The sequence below is a fragment of the Manihot esculenta genome, chromosome 6, assembly GCF_001659605.2.
Source record: "Manihot esculenta cultivar AM560-2 chromosome 6, M.esculenta_v8, whole genome shotgun sequence".
NCBI lineage: Eukaryota > Viridiplantae > Streptophyta > Magnoliopsida > Malpighiales > Euphorbiaceae > Manihot > Manihot esculenta.
The window spans coordinates 28815478-28834819 of record NC_035166.2 but is presented as its reverse complement, the minus strand read 5'-3'; the positions used below and the strand labels follow the sequence as shown (position 1 = coordinate 28834819).

Here is a 19342-nt window from a genome sequence, read left to right as displayed (position 1 = left end):
ATCGTGGCACAGCTCTATTTCGGCCACATCATTTGGTTTTATCGTCGGGAAATCCATTAATTCTCCTTATTCACTTGAATTAAAATCGGTCTCTTATCCCCTTTCTCTTAAAAAGAATATTTCTTTTCTCTCTCTCTAAATGGCTGACAATTCACGAGCAGCTGCTAAGGTTGCTACCAATGAGGGCATTATCATTTCTTCTACTCCTGGCAATGGAAAAAATACACCCTTTATGGTAAACGAAGCATATCTCAACAATCTGAACAGTGAACAAATGCTCCAATATATCAAAAGATTGCAGGTTACTCTCGAGTAATACAAAGCTTAGGAGAAGGCATCATTTATGGCTCTCAGGAGAAAAGAGAAAGCCTCCGTAGATACTTCAAGGATCCAGACAAAGGCGGTCCAGACGCAGTCCAAAGTGAATGCTAAGTTTAAAGAAGAAGAGTCACCAGACGATGCTCCGAAATGTGTCGACTGAAAGCTGGTATGTGCTATTCAAAGGTACTAGAAGGAGCAGGAGGTGGATTACGACCTGGACGATACATTGCCCCTATCAAAAGAGATCTTAGTAGAAACATTCGCAACCAAGTTCAAGCTGCCTAGCTTGGGTAAATATGACGAAACAAAAGATCCCAGGAGTCATCTGGCGATCTTTAGGATAACCACTTTAAGATGTCAACGACTTTGTATTATGCCAAGTATTTCCGTTAATACTCACAAGTTTGGCTTAAAAATGGTATCAACATCTGAGCTCAAAAACAATAGAGGAGACCAATCGGGTGTCATATGATGATTGTAAACTCGCTTTCAATGCTAGCAACAATGTAGCCGAAAGCTGATAATGGCCCTAAAGATCATCAAGAAAATAGTTATACAAAAATCTATCATTTTTAGTGACTCACAGTTGGTTATTAATTAGTGTCAATGACAGTTTATATTCGAAAATCGAACCTAGTCAAATGCGAGAAAAATGTTTGCTCGTTAATGAAAAGGATCAAGGGCATGCAGGACAACTGCGAGTTTCACCAAGTGGCTAGAGGTGATAACAAAGAGGCCGAATTTTCGGCTAAAATAGTGGTGGCAGAAGAACAAAATTTAACTCAACCATTTCAGTTTAAAGAGCGGCACACTCTTGCAACTAATGAGGAAGAGTCTTTTCCCATAAAGGAAAAAGAATCTTTGATGACACCCGTATGCCAGTTTTTGATACAGGATGAATTGTTGACTAAACACGTAATAAGGACAACCTCTAAATATGTACTAATTGATAATTGGTTATGTAAGAGGTCCTCAACTCAACCATGGTTGCGTTGTATAATGAAAAAAAAAGGTCAAAAAATCGTAAAGGATATTCATGAAAGTGATTGTGGAAGCTATGAAGGAGCTCGGACGATCGCTCGAAAAGTATTTAGATAAGGATACTACTAACCAATGATAATGCAGGAAGCGAAGCAGGTTGTCCAAAATTGTCAAAAATGTCAAGTACCTGCGAATAATCCAAGGACCCCTGGAGAGATGCAATCGACAATTAAGAGCCCCTGGCCTTTCCTTCAGTGGGAGCTAGGCATCCTTGGCCCGTTTCTGAAAGCAGCCGAGTCAATAAAATTTGTAATCATGGCAGTGGATCATTTCAGTAAGAGGGTTGAGCTAAGGCAGTTCAGTCCATTACTATCCAACAAATGATCTCTTTCGTCAGCAAGAATATCGTTACTCAATTTTGAATCCCAAAGGTAGTAATCATTGACAACGAAACTTAATTTATGAGTTTCAAGTTTATAGATTTCTACAGGAAATGGAGAATTGGCTTAAAGTTCAACCTATCGCCCACGCACTAATGAAATGACCGAGATTACAAACAGGACTATTCTACAAAAGCTGAAGAAAAGACTCGATAAAGTTAGAGGCAACTGGCTTGAGGAATTGCCCCACATACCTTGGGCGTACAGAATAACTCTGAGAATAGCCACAGGGAAACACCTTTCTCTCTTATATATGAGGCCAAGGCAGTAATTCCTGTGGAAATCCAAGTAAACAGTTTCAAGACATAACACCTTGAAATTTTATGAAGCACTGAAAAATGCAATTCAATATTAGATCAAGCTAAAATTTTATGAGAAAAGGCGGCAATCATAACAGCAGTTTAAAGGAACAAAACATCCAGAATGTTCAACAATAAATTCAAGCCATGCGCATTTCATATGGGGGACTTAGTCCTTAAAAGAGCAAATGTAAAAAGCAGAAATGTCGAGTCTGGTAAACTGGACGAAAATTGGAAAGAACCATTTAGGATCTCGGAGATTATTCGTCCAAGGTCTTATAAGCTGGACAAGTTAAATAGTCGAGTCATTCCCCCACTTCTAGGATATTTGTAAATTGAGAAAATTTTATCAATAACAATTAACGTTGTATTTTTCATGTGTTGTGATCTTTAGTGACAATGAATGTTGGGGATACCTTCTTTAAAAATATTAAAGTGCATTTCAGGCCACAAGGCAGGTTCCGCCAGATCATAATCCGAGTGTTAGTCTTGCTAAACAAGACATTTAATGCCAAAGCCACAAGGCGGGTTCTGCCAGGCCATAATCCGAGTGTTAGTCTCGCTAAACATTTGATGCCAAGATTACAAGGTGGTTTCTGCTAGACCATAATCCAAGTGTTATTCCACTAAACAATGCATTTTATGTCAAGGTCACAAGGCGAATTTCACCAGGCCATAATCCGGGTGTTAGCCCCGCTTCACAAAAAGTTTTCAAGGCATCTGATGCTAAGGCTACAAGGAGGATTCCACCAAGTCATAATCCAGGTGTTAGTCCCACTTCATAAAAAGTTTACAAGACATCTAATACCAAGGCCACAAGGTGGGTTCTACTAGTCATAATCCGGGTGTTACACCCGCTAAATAAAAGCATTTTATGCCAAATCCGCAAGGCAAGTTCTGTCAGGCTATAATCCAGGTGTTAGTTTCGCTTCACATAAAGTTTTCAAAGTATTTTATGCTCAGGCCATAAGGCAAGTCTGCGAATGTTAGCTCTAAAAGACAGAGGTGAATTTCTCCAAAAAGCGCCACGAGGTGGGTAACTGCCAGGTAAATTTTCGAGTGTTAGTCCCAAAAGACAAAGTGTCGAAACTCTAAGCGATTCCTTATATTCATGCTATTTTTTAGTTTACTGACTTGAGTGTCTGAGTAACTCACATACACGTCAACCACCTCACTTTTATTCTCTTTTAGAATTAATCAATCGCGGTACAGTTCTACTTCGGTCACATTAAAATATTTCCCGATAATTTGAAAAGTTAATTTTCAACCAATTTGAACCAAATAAGATTTAATTAATTATATATATATATATATAAAAAACTTAGAATAATCCCTATTTCCAGTTCAACTACATTAAATTTAATTTTTGAATTGTTTACTCTTTGCTAATTGAAAGTGACAAATCTACCATGAATTTCATAAGGACAGCTTTTCAAATATATATTAATTATAAATCTTCTCACTTTGGGAATAAAACTAATAAATTATTTCTTTAATTAATTCATTTTTCTTATTTTTATAGTAATTTATATTTTTTTATAAGTAGATGAAGAATTAATTATAGATAAATTATAATAATTTATCCATTATTATCTTATAAGAATAAACGCAACAACTTAAAAGGTGGAAAGATAATTTATATTTTATAAATAGTCTTGTAAGACTATTTAAGGTAATTTATATTTTAAAACTAATTCAGTATAATTTATACTCCTATTTCAATTCATATTATGTATTATAATTGTCATATGTTTCTTTTAACTATTTTAATAAATTAAATAATTATAAATATATAAGATTAATCACAAAAAATAACTGAAAGTTTTATTTTATTTTTACTTAAAAATAAAAAAAAATAAATTGGATAATCCAATTCCATGTTTTTTTTATTAAAATATGTAAATTTGATATTGTTAACAACTTTTTCATTTATCTAACTTGAATAGTATAAAGTAGAAAAAAAGTAAACCATATGTAGTTTATATAAAATGAAAAAATTTCACAGTGTCTGATTGAGTTCCTATATAGTGTATTTAGGGGTGAGCAGTATTCGGTTCAAACCGAAAAAATCGATCGAACTGAATTAATTTTAAAATTCGGTTCGATTTTTTATTCAATTCAGTTTGGTTTGATTTTTAATTTTAAAAATTTTGGTTATTTTGATTCGGTTCGGTTTTGATCAGAAAAAATTGAAAAAACTGAATCGAACCGATTAATGATAATAATATGTTATTTTTAATAATATAGAGAAATTAAATTATATTAAGATTAAAATATTTTAATTAAATTTTAAAATATTAAAAATAAAGTGTAAAAAATAAAAAGTTTATTAAAAATCGAAACCGATCAAACTGAATCGAATCGAACTGAATCAGACTAATTCGGTTCGATTCGATTTCTGATCAAAATCGATTCGATTCGATTTTTATAAATACTAAAATTTCAGTTTTTGGTTTATTCAGCTCGATTCGATTTTGAACTGAACCGACTGAATGCTCACCCCTAAGTGTATCCACTTTTTGTAAATTATCCTCTATTTAAATTATAAGAGGATCGTTGTTATGATTGTGTGATGACTGTTTTGCCCCTAAAATAAAATAAATAGTTATTCATCAAATCTCGGTGTGAATTATATGTTTGATGTATTGGTGTTGTTATAATTATTAATCGATAATATTTGATTAAATATTTGTGATTTAATTATCTCCATTTTTATAAGAATAGGACGGGAGGTTCTCACAGGATAGAAAGTCTTAATTCAAATATTCCGTTGTTATGATTATGTAATGATTATTTTGCGATGATATTTGATTAAATATTTATGGTTTATCCCTATTTTTATAAGAATATGACAGAAGGTTTTAATTCAAATGTTCCATTGTGTTGTATAAGTGTACGCTTAAATTTATTGGTTGACTTAGTTTGAGAGGAGTTCAAATTAAGTGTTGCATGGTTTTAAGAGGTGTTAAAATCTAGACCTGTGACATTAATATATTAAAATATTTCTGATATTTTAAAAAATTTATTAATTAATTTATTAATTAATTTTAATTGTTATGTATTTTATTATTTAGTTTTTATAATTTTTAAAAACTCATTAATTGGTATTTTAAATTTCTAAAAGATTTATTAATCAATCATTTCGTAATCCATATCAGGAATATTTTTCTCTATAATATTTAATAGTTAAAATTAATAATTATAATATTTTTTAAAATATTAAAAATATTTTAATATAATTTTTAAAATTAAAAAATTAACTAATAAATTTCATAATATAAGAGCTAAACAATAATCATTTTAATACATATTTATACATCTAAACTTCAATAAAAAAATATTATTACTCCTTAAATTCTGAAAATATATTATGATAACATAATTTTTTAAATTATAATAATATCAATTATATAAAAATATAATTAAAATAATATTTTAATTTTAGTACAAAGCAGCGTGAACTATAAAAACATATATTACAAACTGCAAATTGCTAGGCAAATTCCTCTTGAAAATTTAATAATATAACAATAATAATCATATAAAATATATTAATTTTAAAAATTAAAAATTCATTTTATATTTTGTGTTAAAAAATATTTTATTTGAATTTAAATTGAACGTAAGAATGCTTTAAAATATTTATATTACTTGCTGATCATATTTCAAAATCATTTTAATTATAATTTTAAATAATTAGATATATTATGATATATTTTGAAAATTCAAATTGTGATGAGACTTTTTATTGAAATTTAAAAGTATAAATACGTATGCTGCTTCTCACTATTTGATACGTATAATAATTCATATGTATGTATATGTGTTAAATCATTGGAACCGGGCTTTATTATATAGTTATCAATGATTTGGAGGTCTAGCTAGTTTAGGGTGATGATCATATTTCCCAATTTCGATCCTGATCTTATATCCCAATGAACATGATAAATCAAAATTCCAACTTCCCACCATATATCATTTTAGATTTTATTGAAAAATAATTTCATATTATTTATATATATATTCCTTCCAATATGACAAGAACTGTTCACGTGAACGCAATTGGAAACGAAATGAATTTTTATTTCAAGCAGTGTTGAGTGTCAACACCAAGACAGAAACACTCTATAATGCAACAAAACCCATTTAATAATAATAATAATAAAGACGTCAAAATCTTGAAAATGGACAGAAATATAATAAAATATGCCAAATTGTTCATCTGAGGTAATTTGGGTAGTGGCCTTAGACGCTTACGCCTGGGCATTGGAGACGCCAAAATTAGTGAATATTTTTGGGTAGCATTTGCGTCAGGAGGAGAAGGTTGCGGTTGCGGTTGCGGTTGCCTTTTCTGGTTTGGTTAAATGAATTTGTAGATTGCTTGCGTTTCTTTTTGTGCTTTTGTTCTCCATTTTTAGACACGCATTTTCCCTCTTTGTAATGCGATTGACACCTGCTCTTTTTGCTGTCATTCCAATTCCTTTGATTTTAATTTAACATTTCAAACTTCAAACAAATTTGAATTATTATTATTTTCATCTAACTGATCCTCAATTTCATTTAAATTATTTATGCTTCATCTGGCGGTGGTCGCATCCATCTCATGCACCACATCAGGATGTGTCGATAGAGGATTTAAAGAAAAACACGTTTCATAAAATAGAAAAACCAACAAAATTCGTGGCATTCCCAACAACAAAGAAATACGTAAAAAATGGAAAACGCATTTATTTTTGTCTCACTTATGACGTTATGTGTTTTTTCTTCCAATATATATAATTTTTAATAAGAAATAGAGAGGTAAGTATTTGAATTTGAATTTTCTTAAAATTATATATGCTAATAAAAATAAATGATTCAGTATTTTTTTTTATTAAATAAAGTTGAGTTTGATTTTCTTTAAAATGAGATTGAGTGTTGCTTTTTTTTAATATTTTAATTTTATAAAAAAATATAATTATTTAAGTTAAATTTATAAAATATTTATATTTAAGTTGTTGTTTTTAGTGTAATGAAAAATTAAAGCATCTTGTGATTTCATGTTGAGGTGTATTACTATATATTAAAATTTTATAAAAGTAATATTGCTTAATATTTTCAATATATTATAATATTCAAAGAAATTTGGTATAGATAACATGATATTTTTTAATTATGATAATAATTATAGTAATATAATTCGATTTTTATTTGTTTATTTATAAAATTTAAATTATTTTAATGCATTATAAAGTAGGATGACAATATAAAGAAAGAGCCACACTTTTGTGAGTTTAAGCACTTAATTTGATTTCATTCATTCATTAATTAACATGATGAATTAATTTGAAAATTGCATTCGCAAATTTAATAATTAATATTTGGAAAACACTATATTTATCTGAAATTCAATAGGAGAGAAAAATAATTTTATTTTTTATTTTTTCAAGTTTAATTAAAAGTAAATCGAGGAAAAAAATAATATTTAATATTATTTTTTATTTTAAATCAATGTGAAATTTAATAATATTTAATTTAATATTTATTATATCAATTTATTTTTATATAAAGCTTAGGAAATCTTAGTAGCATTTTAAATATTCATTTCATATCTGAATTAAATATCAAACAAATTTAGAAATATCAATTTTTTTTTATTAAAAATACAGAGAATGAGGGATTGAGGTGTTAAACTGAATATCTTATAGTTTCAACTAAATATACTTACGGCCAGCTTAAACCCATTAGTGATAAGTAAAAATACTTAACTATATATTCTAGTATTCAAATAAAATAATATTAAATAGGTTTGATTTAGATTATTTCACTATCTATTTACTTGTGTTGAAACATAATTAGAAGTGAAATTTGTAATTACAACCAAAAATAATGAAAATAACTAAATCTTCATTATATAATGAAAAGTAACTTTTATATTATTTAATTGCAAAATTAACACTTATACATACCAAATTTTATTTATGAGTTTTATAAAAAATTTTCATAAATAAATAGACCAATATGCATCCTATTTGTTGTGGTTTTTATTTAAACGGAGGAAAATAGTATTCTTAATTTTTTAAAAAAATTTGAAATATTATTTTGGCATATTATGGATACGAACCTCCATAAATAGCGGTGAGCCTCCAAGCTATTGCGTATCAAAAAATCTAGCTTGTGTTTGATGGCTTCCATGGAGTTTCATCTTCTTCCCATCTTTGCTTTACTTTTCGTAAGCAAACATTACAATAATCTATGGTTTCCGGCTCCTTCATTTAGAAAGTTTTATGCAAAATGTGTTTGATTTCTTTTTTATCCTTTTTATTTATTTTCTTGATTTATTGATAAAAAATATTAATATATAAATTTAATTATATATATATATTTTTTTTATAGCAGATAGTGCTAGTGACAACGACTGCTGAAAGAAGTGATGTCTCTGTGCCTGCCGAAGTATATTGGCATTCCAAGTTACCAAATACTCCAATTCCACAAGATCTTTTGAATCTTATTCAACGTACGTGATTTATTTTGATATTAATTATAATTTTTTTAAATTTTATTATTAAATTAATTTATAGTATGAAATTACTTATTTTTTTATGCTCAAATATAAAGTATATGAAGAATTTTTATTTTATATCATATTTAAATTTTCTGAGTCGTTATTTAAAAATATATATTCTTTTGTTATTGATTTATATAAAAATAAATGTAATTTTTAAGAAAAGAGAAAAAAGGAAATATTATTTTAAAATAAGATAAAAACAATAAAAGATGACAAGAAAGAAAGGGGATTTATTTAAGATTAAGTTTTATAATTTTTAAAAATCTATATATTATTATGTTGAAGTTTATGAAATGAATTATGAGAATTTAGTAAGTTTTTAATAATGATGTTATTATTATAAAAATAGATTTTAAAAAATTATTATAAATTATTAATTTATATACTTTAATTATAATAATAAATTAATAATAATCAGTTTGAAATTTATTATATTTAACTCTATTACTTGCTTTCAAAAAAAAAATCTATTACTACCGGGTATAAGGCATTAATTTATTTAAATTTTTATAATAGATAAAAAATATTATTAAAATTATAATTTTATTTAATATATAATAATTTTTTTATTAAAATATATAATTATATAATAAAAAAATAAATATTTTTATAATAATTTTAAAAGTGATGTGAAATTACCACCTTAATGATATTAAGTTAATAATTTTATAAATGCTATTAAAATATTAGTATATTGCTGTTTAAATTTTAAAATATAATAGCGTGTGATGTTTAATTATAAATAATTAAATAATTAATTTAAATTTCATTTTCACCGTCAACTTTGTAGTAATATAAATATAGTTAATGACTACATATTGCATATATATTTATCACAACATCTTAATCGTTTAAGCATATTTTCAGATGTGTCAATGATAGTTTATGTATTTTGCGATCTTTTAACTCATTTTATGTATTAAGGACCTTTTATTAATTAGATATTTGAGAGGTTTTTTTTATTGTATTTCAAATGATTAAATTAAATTATATTTTAAGATGCGAATAATATCTTAAAAGTCTTTTAATTATTAAGATATCTCATTTTCTATATCGTTTTGTTTTGTAACTCAAAACAGATGTGGGAGATAAATATATCTTTTGGAATATGGAATTTAACGTCGATGTTCCAGTAGAAGATAGAAGAGAGAAATATGGCAAGAGATATGAGAAAACATTTGAACAAGCCACTGCAGAAGATATTGCTGATAGAAGAGAGAAGTATGGAAAGCGCTATGAACAAGCTTTTGCAGAAAAAACTGCTGATAGAACAGAGAAGTATGGAAAGCGCTATGAAGATACTGCTGATAGAACACAGAAGTACGGAAAGCGCTACGAAGATACTGCTGATAGAACAGAGAAGTACGGAAAGCGGTACGAAGATGCTGCTGATAGAACAGAGAAGTACGGAAAGCGGTATGAAGATGTTGCTGATAGAACAGAGAAGTACGGGAAGCGGTATGAAGATGCTGCTGATAGAACAGAGAAGTATGGAAAGCGCTATGAAGATGCTGCTGATAGAACAGAGAAGTACGAAAAGCGCTATGAAGATGCTGCTGATAGAACAGAGAAGTACGGAAAGCGCTATGAAGATGCTGCTGATAGAACAGAGAAGTACGGAAAGCGCTATGAAGATGCTGCTGATAGAACAGAGAAGTACGGAAAGCGCTATGAAGATGCTGCTGATAGAACAGAGAAGTATGGAAAGCGCTATGAAGATGCTGCTGATAGAACAGAGAAGTACGGAAAGCGTTATGAAGATGCTGCTGATAGAACAGAGAAGTACGGGAAGCGGTACGAAGATGCTGCCGATAGAACAGAGAAGTACGGAAAGCGATACGAAGATGCTGCTGATAGAACAGAGAAGTACGGAAAGCGGTACGAAGATGCTACTGATAGAACAGAGAAGTACGGGAAGCGGTATGAAGATACTGCTGATAGAACAGAGAAGTACGGAAAGCGGTATGAAGATACCGCTGATAGAACAGAGAAGTATGGGAAGCGATATGAAGATGCCGCTGATAGAACAGAGAAGTACGGAAAACGCTATGAACAAACTTTTGCAGAAGATACTATTGATAGAAGAGAAAAGTATGGAAAGCGTTATGAGCAACCTTTTGTAGAAGATACTACTGATAGACGAGAGAAGTATGGAAAACGCTATGAGCAAGCTTTTGCAGAAGATACCACTGATAGAAGAGAGAAGTATGGAAAGCGCTATGAACAATCTTTTGTAGAAGATACTACTGATAGACGAGAGAAGTATGGAAAACGCTATGAGCAAGCTTTTGCAGAAGATACTACTGATAGAAGAGAGAAGTATGGAAAGCGTTATGAGATTAAATTCAACAAACATGCTCTCCCTAACTCAACTGTGTTTTTCTTGCCTAATGATCTCCATGCAGGTAAAAAGATGAGGCTCCATATAACTAAATCAGCAAATAAAGCTAGAATTTTGCCTCGACAAGTAGCCGACTCTCTACCCTTTTCAACTAATAAGTTAGCAGAAATCATGAAGCGCTTTTCGGTAAATCCTGAATCACGTCAAGGCAAAATGTTAAAGCAAACTGTAGAAGACTGTGAGTCACCAGGAATTAAAGGAGAAGATAGATTTTGCCCCACATCTCTAGAGTCCTTAGTTGATTTCAGTGTGAAACATGTTGGAAACATAGCTCAAGTCCTTATGAACGAGATAGATAAGCCTAAAAGGGAGCAAGAGTATACTATCAAAGAAGTAAAATTTATAGGAGAAAACCATGTGGTGTGCCACAAGCAAAAATACCCATATGCTGTGTATTATTGCCATGCACTCAACGGCACTAAGGTTTACACAGCTCAAGTGGTAGGAGCTGACGGCACAAAAGCTAAAGCAGTCGCAGTTTGCCACACAAATACCTCAGCTTGGAATCCAGGACACTTGGCCTTTTTGGTTCTGAACATGAAGCCAGGTGAAGGAACTGTTTGCCACTTCATTAGAAGTGATACTTTTGTCATGGTTTCCAATTAATTATGAGAAAAAGCTCCACCACCAATGTATTAAGCCATGCACGCTTAGAGTTTACTACTGCTGTTGTCCTTAAGTTTATGTTGAATAAATGTTGAGCTTTAAATTACTTATTATCATCAACCGATAATGATATATATATTGCTCAATTTAAATATTTTCTTTTCAATTTATAACCTAAACAATGTTATTAAATATCCAAATTAAATTCTTAATTAATTTTAACCACCCAAAATCTGATCATTTCATTCCTCCAAATGTATATTAAAAATCCATGGGTATATATATTAATCATATTCATATTTATATATGAATAAAAATAAAGTAATAAATGGAAAGAAAAAAATAAAAAAGTGTGTTATTTAAAAAATTTTATTTTATTCATTTATGAAAAAAAAAGGATGAAAAAAGTGTTTTACTATTGATTTTATAATCGAATAAGATTTTACTTTAATTATGAAAAATTTGAAGTAACGTTATCTTTTTATATAAATATCGAACATTTTTAATTTCATAAATAAAAAGAACAAATGAAGAAAATTATAAAAAGAAAAAAATTCTAAAAAGATAAAAAAACAAATAAAAACTTAAAAAATGAAAAATTATAATTTACAAAAAAATCAAAATATATATAATATAAATTAATATTTTTATAATTTACAAATACAGTAACAAATGAGAAAAAATGTGAAAAAACAATTTTAACTAAGAAATTTTATTTTATTCATTTACGAAAAGAATTAGAAAAAATGTGTTGTACATTCAATTTATAATGTAATTATATTTTATTTGAATTATTAAATTTTTAAGTAATAAATTTTATTTTATTCATTTACGAAAAGAGAAATAGAAAAAAATTGTTTTATATTCAATTTATAATCTAATTAGATTTTATTTGAATTATGAAATTTTTAAATAATATTATTTTTTATGTAAATATTGAATATTTGTACCTTTATAAATAAAAAACAAATTAAAGAAATTACAACTATAGAGGAGAAATTGTAAAACGACTAAAAAATTAAAAATTGAAAATAAAAAGTTCATAATAAGAAAGTAAATGGATATAAAATTTAAATACTAAATATCAAAATGTATATAATATAAAATAAAATATGAATTATTTAAATTTTTATAATTTATAAATACAATAGTAACGTGCTTTATACATCTGATAAAACAATATATTTTATTCATTTATGAATTTTCTTTTACCTTGAATTTATAATCAAATTAGATTTTAGTTGAATTATGAAAATTTTTAAATAATATTAACTTTTATATAAATATTGAATATTTTTTAATTTTATAAATAAAAAATGACGAAAATTACAAAAAGCAAGGTAGAAATTCTAAAAAGATAAAATAAAATAAAAATGAAATATTAGAATTTCATGATTGCCTAAATAGATGTAAATTTTTGACTTGCAGTTGTCGAAACCGGTCAAAAATAATATTTCATGTTATTAATAATATTACTACTGCAGATAGTGGTAAAGGATTGAATGCACAGAGAATTGAAAACTCACCTATCTTCTTTATCAAGACCAAGAAAATTAACTGAAATAAAAATAAACTGAAAGAGAAATAAACTGAAACGAGATAAACTGAAAGCAAATAAACTGAAAGCAAAATGGGGGGTTTGAAATTGATTTAATTGATCTAATTCTGAAAGCAGTAAAAGTAAAGCGAATAATAAAAATAAAGGGAATTCAATAATTAAAAACCTCTAGTTGAAGAGTTGGATCCACTTCAATTGTTGGGATTGATTATTGAAACTTATGTTTTTTTTATTGATTCAATAGATTAGTTATGGAGATGGAAAACGCTTCTCACCACCATGTCTCTCCTTAATCATAAACCAATTAGGGAACATCCTCTAATTAATTACTAATTAACAAGTTGTCAAGGAACGTCCTTGGGCCTTATGCATCAAAACAACTGTCAATTGCATTAAGAGATAGAGAGAGCCAATCCTAACTACTCAAACTAGATCATACAATTTCCTTAGTTTTTACGCCAAGTATTCTTATGTTTGAACAATCCAAGCAATTACGGACTTAAAATTATCCAAACTAACAATATATTACCTTGTAATCAAGAATCAAGTGGCCAATTTGATCAAAACAATAAAGCAATAATAGAATCAAGCATGAAATTGTATGAATATTGAATAAACCAAAAACAAACAACTTATGTTCATATCTCACAATCCATAAAACAACTTAAGTTTCAATCAATCTTCAACTAGAATTAAAGGTTTCAGCCACTCATGACTGAAACTGTAACGACCCGGAAACCGATACCCCTCTGTAACGGCCCGAACCGCTACCGGCGCTAGGATCCAGATCGGCTTAAGGCCGCGGGGACCCGTAGCAAGCCTGACATACATCATATCACCTGGTCAAATCCCATACATGATCAAAATACTAACATAAGAACTGAAACATAAGATGTATAAATCGAGCTTGACCTGTATGCAACATAACCGTAAACATAAAGAACCCCCCTACTAGAGCCCTCATCAAAACTCTAGCTAGGTCTACATAACATATATCAAGCTGGGATCACATCCAAAGAACTAGAACCTAATCTGTGCATGCATCAGACCACAAACATAAGACCTCTACTAGGGTCCTCATCAACAACTCTAGCGCGGTAAACAACACATGCCACAAGTTTAGTTCAACTCAACTCAACATAAAACCATAACATACATCATGTACTAAACAGGGACTAACCAAGTCTTAGGGCCAAACATAGTTCAAATCCATCAACATAACTTTAACATATTTTACATATCATTCTCTTACAATCCATTGTCTCAATTACATTACATGTCCACACTAACACTAATCTATTACATAAGCATGACCTTATCTCTTGAGACTTCCCGATCGACCTCATACCTACAATACTGGGGTTAGGGGAGAGGGGTGAGCTAAAAAGCCCAGTGAGTAGAAACAAAGAAAACAGTTCATCAATTGCATGCTTTCATGAAATGCATTACAGCACAAACATTTCACATAACGGATTGGACATGACCACCAAAACTCCCTCTGACTGTAACATAACATGGTGCCCGGCCCTTCGGGCTCCTCAGGACTTCATTATGCCTGGCCCTTCGAGCTCCTCAGGACTTCATTATGCCCGGCCCTTCGGGCTCCTCAGGACTTCATTATCATAACATAAATAGGGCTATTGGGGTCGCCTTTGTCCATCCACATCAACAGTAAATAATGCAATGCGTCATATTCGTGTAACTAGTGCAATCAACCTATTACATATACATGGTAATCATGATGCGTGAAATATGCTTAAACATTTGATTTCGTGAAATAGAAGATTAAGTTTAGTTCTACTCACCTCTGGCAGACGCTGAACTGACTCTGCAACTGCTAACACTGATGGCCTCCTCGGTCCCTCGGGTCCAATCCTACACAGGTGGACTCGAATGAGGTGCCAAACACACTCCACACAACTCATAAACAACTACCCAAAAACCCCCTAAAACACCACCAAAATATGCATAGAAAACAACCATGAAAAGGCTGGACAGGGCACTTTCGGCGGCACCTTCGGCGGCCGAAAGTCCTTCTCCAGAGACGAAAGTCAGGCACTTTCGGCGGCCGAACCTTCCTTCGGCGGCCGAAAGTCCGCTTTCAAGCCAAAACTCAACTTTCAGGGGCAAGGTTAGGCGGCCAATCCATGCATCCAAAGGCAGGTTCGACGGCCGAAGCTACTTTTGGTGGCCGAACCTGAGTTCTTCCCAGAAGGGCAGAACTCAGCTTCTCATGCATTCAAGCCTCCCAAACCTTCCAAACACCCCAAAACAAGCACCCAACTTCACAAACACATGTATAACCCATAACCATGCACAAAGGAGCTTAACAACTTGATTAAACTCCGAAAACAACATCAAAAACATACATGGATAGCTTATGACCCACATAGGCCAAAACCATCAAAACAACCCAAATCCTCACATACTCTCTCCCCATCATGCATACTCACTCCCACATGCATAGACTAGCTTAAACTTCATCAAAACATCACATAAACACTCATAAACATACATAAGCATACATTGGGCATAAAATCCACATAAACCTAAACATGTATATCTACCCATACTCAACCATTAAAACCTCTTAAAACTTCATTAAACATAAAGAAAAGCAAAGATCCACACTTACCTCTTGAAGATCGAGGGTTTGTGCGAGCTCTAACTTGGAGATGGGAGGAACCAACTCCTTGGGTCTCCAAGTTCCCAAAACTTGATCTAAGCTTGAAAACTCTTCAAAATAGCCATAAAACTCATGAAAACATGAAGGAGATGAAGAAAAACATGAAAATGACGAAAGGAGGACATGAACACACCTGAGCTCGAGAATAGGGAGAAAACTCGCCCATTTTCGGTCTGAGGGGCTTTTATAGGTGGCCTGCTGAGCCACCTTCGGCAGCCTAACGTGCCCCCTAAACTCATGCATGTTCGGCGGCCGAACTTGAGGTTCGACGGCCGAACCTTGGCTCGTTCAAACAAGACTTTCGAAGGCCAAAGGCGCTCCCAAAGCCTTCCCATGTTCGGCGGCCGAACCTCACTTTCGGCAGCCGAACCTGGCAAATGCCTCTTTGGTCTTTCCTTTTCAAAACTCAATTCTTTTTCATTTAAAACCATGAAATCAGTAAAAACATTTTAGAGAACACATTTTACCCCTCTAGAAGCCTCTGGCATCTTCAGAAATTCCAAATTCCCACGGAGATTCCGCCGGAAGGTAGGGATTCCGATGCCGGAATCTAGCCGGGTATTACAGAAACAAAACCAAAAATAAAAAGAAAAGAAGAAGAAGAGATGGTGCCACTTGCAATCCCGTAGGTGTGTCCAAGAGGGAGTAGAAAAAGCATGAGGAGGCTCCTTATGTGTCTTTTTATAGTTGAAAGTGTTGCCCTAGGTCCTTACTTGCTGCCCAAGAGGTGCTTACTGCCCAAGTTGTGTCTAAAAAGGAAAGAATGGCGTTGCAATGTAATACCCGGCTAGACTCCGATATCGGAATTTCAACCGTCCGGTGGAATCTCGGATGTCGGAAACCTCTAGAAGGGTAAAAACCAGGTTTTTATAAAATGTTTTCATGTATTTTAATGTTTGAAGCATGAAATTAATTGAGCTTTTGCATGAATAATCTTTGGAGGAAAAGCCAGGTTCGGCCGCCGAAAGTCAAGTTCGGCCGCCGAACATGCATGCGTTTTGGAGGCACGTTAGGCCCCGAAAGCATGAGTGAGGGAAGTCCAGGTTCGGCCGCCGAAAGTCAAGTTCGGCCGCCGAACATTTCATGGATTCGGAGGCACATTCGGCCCCCGAACGTGGCCTGGCCAGCCACCTATAAAAAGGGGACTTAGCCGAAACGGGTGAGTTTTCTCCCATTTTCGGCCACAGCTAGCTTCCAACCTCCCTCTCCCAAATCTTTTGTTCTTCCTCCAAATCCCCACCATTTTTCTTAAGTTTTGAGCTTGCATTGAAGGTTTTGAGCTTTTAAAACAAGTTTTGGAGCTTGGGAGACTCAGGAGCCCATTTGCTTGGATCTCCGAGTTTAGGTCGTCTCCCTCTCGATCTTCAAGAGGTAAGAGCCGATCTTAAGCTCCTTATGTGTTTTAAATAAGTTTTAAGCAAGATCTATGGGTAGAAAGGCATGTTAGGCTATATGTTGAGTTATGAGTTAATGTTGATGTTTTGAACAATGTATGTTGGTTTTTGTGTGTTTGAAGTGTTGTAGTTGGGGTATATGCTAGTTTGAGACCCCTAAGTGTAATGTATGATATGTATGCATGTTTTAGAACTAGTTTTTGCATGATTTGAGCTTGGGAGGTGAAATGTGCATAGAGGAGCTGAGTTTCTGCCCTTCGGGAGAAGCTCAGGTTCGGCCGCCGAAGTGACTTTCGGCCGCCGAACCCCCTTTGTGGAGGCAGCATTCGGCTGCCGAAGTTGCCCCCGAAAAGAGACTTTCGTCTCTGTCTGGGACTTTCGGCCACCGAAGGTGCCGCCGAAAGTGCCTGACTTTCGGCTCTGGAGGGACTTTCGGCTCTGGAGGGACTTTCGGCCGCCGAACCTGCCGTCGAAAGTGCCCTGTCCAGCCATTTCATGCATGTGTTTCTATGATTATTTCATGATGTTTTAGGGGGGTTTTTGGGGAGTAGATTAGAGTTACGTTCATAATGTTAGGTCCCTCATTTGAGTCCACCTGTGTAGGTTCGGACCCGAGGAACCGAGGGCCTCAGCAGTGAGATAGCTGCTTCAGAGTCTGTAGAGCTTCGGGCAGAGGTGAGTAGAATAAACTCTTAACTTTTAAATTAAAGAAGTATAAGTTTTTGAGCATGTTCATGCATCATGGATGCCATGTGATATTAGGTTGTTTGCATTAGTGTTCACGAATATGTTGCATTGCATAATATGATGTGGATGCGGATTGGCTATTGGATGATCCTCTAGTCCTCCTATGGTATGATATGATGATGATACGATACGGATTACCAGTGAGGCCCATTCTACGCCCCTGGACTATGTTAAGAGAAAGACCAGTGAGGCCCATTCTACGCCCCTGGCATATTGGAATGTTATGTTATGTTATGTATGTAAGAGAAAGACCAGTGAGGCCCATTCTACGCCCCTGGCACGATTGGACTATGTTGAGGACTATAGGTGACAATACCATCCTTATGTGATATGTTTGTGATGTGTTGCATTTCATGGAAGCATGAAATATTTTAATATATGTTTTCTCTATTCTGCTCACTGGGCTTTGTAGCTCACCCCTCTCCCCTAACCCCAGATGTGCAGGTACAGGGTAGATCAGGAGGTTAGCCAGAGTATGGAAGCTATGTTTATGTAATAGTTAGATTGTGGACATGACAATTGTATTATGATGTAATGTAAAAGTGCTTTAAGTTATGTTATGTAATTTGAATATTGAGGATAGAGTTGTGCTTGACCAATACAGATTGTTAATCCCACTTGTATGTACATGGTCTTTATGATATGAGATATGAGGTTATGTTTCAACCAAGCTTATGTATGATGAGATACCCCATTGGAGCATTTGATGAGGGCTTCAGTGGAGGTTTATGTTATGTTTATGTTTATGTACAGGTTGAGCTTGGTTGTTATATGAGAATGTTTACAGGTTTATGAGTATTGTTGATCATGTATGGGATTAAACAGGATTACAGGTTATGTCAGGCTTACTACGGTTCCCGGCGGCCTTATGCCGATCTGGATCCTAGCGCCGGTAGCGGTCCGGATTTCCGGGCTGTTACAGAGTGGTATCAGAGCCAGGTTATTATGGTCGGACCTAGAGTGTAGGGCTCATAGATGTTATAGCAGGTCAAGCACAATAGGAAAGGTCATGTCCACTAGGATAGGATGCGGAGTCATGTCTTGTATGATGATGTGAAATGCCATGATAATAGGCATGTGCATTAATGATATGCTATGATATGTGATGTATGTGATGAGGGTTCATGTGTGCCCACATGAACCATATGATGCTGATGTTTGTGCTATGTGTGGTTTTTCAGAAAACAGGATGAGAGGAACTCGTCGATCTGCAAGATTGACTGGAGTGCCACCTGAGGATGAGGGCATGAGCGCCCGTCCTCCAGCATTGCCTAGGGCAATGTCTAGCAGGTCTAACAGAGAAAGAGCAGTGAGAGACCCTAGAAGGTCTCTGGATCTAGGTAGAAGCAGGTCAGTACGAGG

General features: G+C 32.8%; 1 pseudogene; it reads left to right on the top strand.

Moving 5' to 3' along the window:
• Positions 1-9673: 9673 nt before the first annotated feature.
• LOC122723797 lies at positions 9674-11715 on the top strand (annotated as a pseudogene).
• Positions 11716-19342: the final 7627 nt, after the last annotated feature.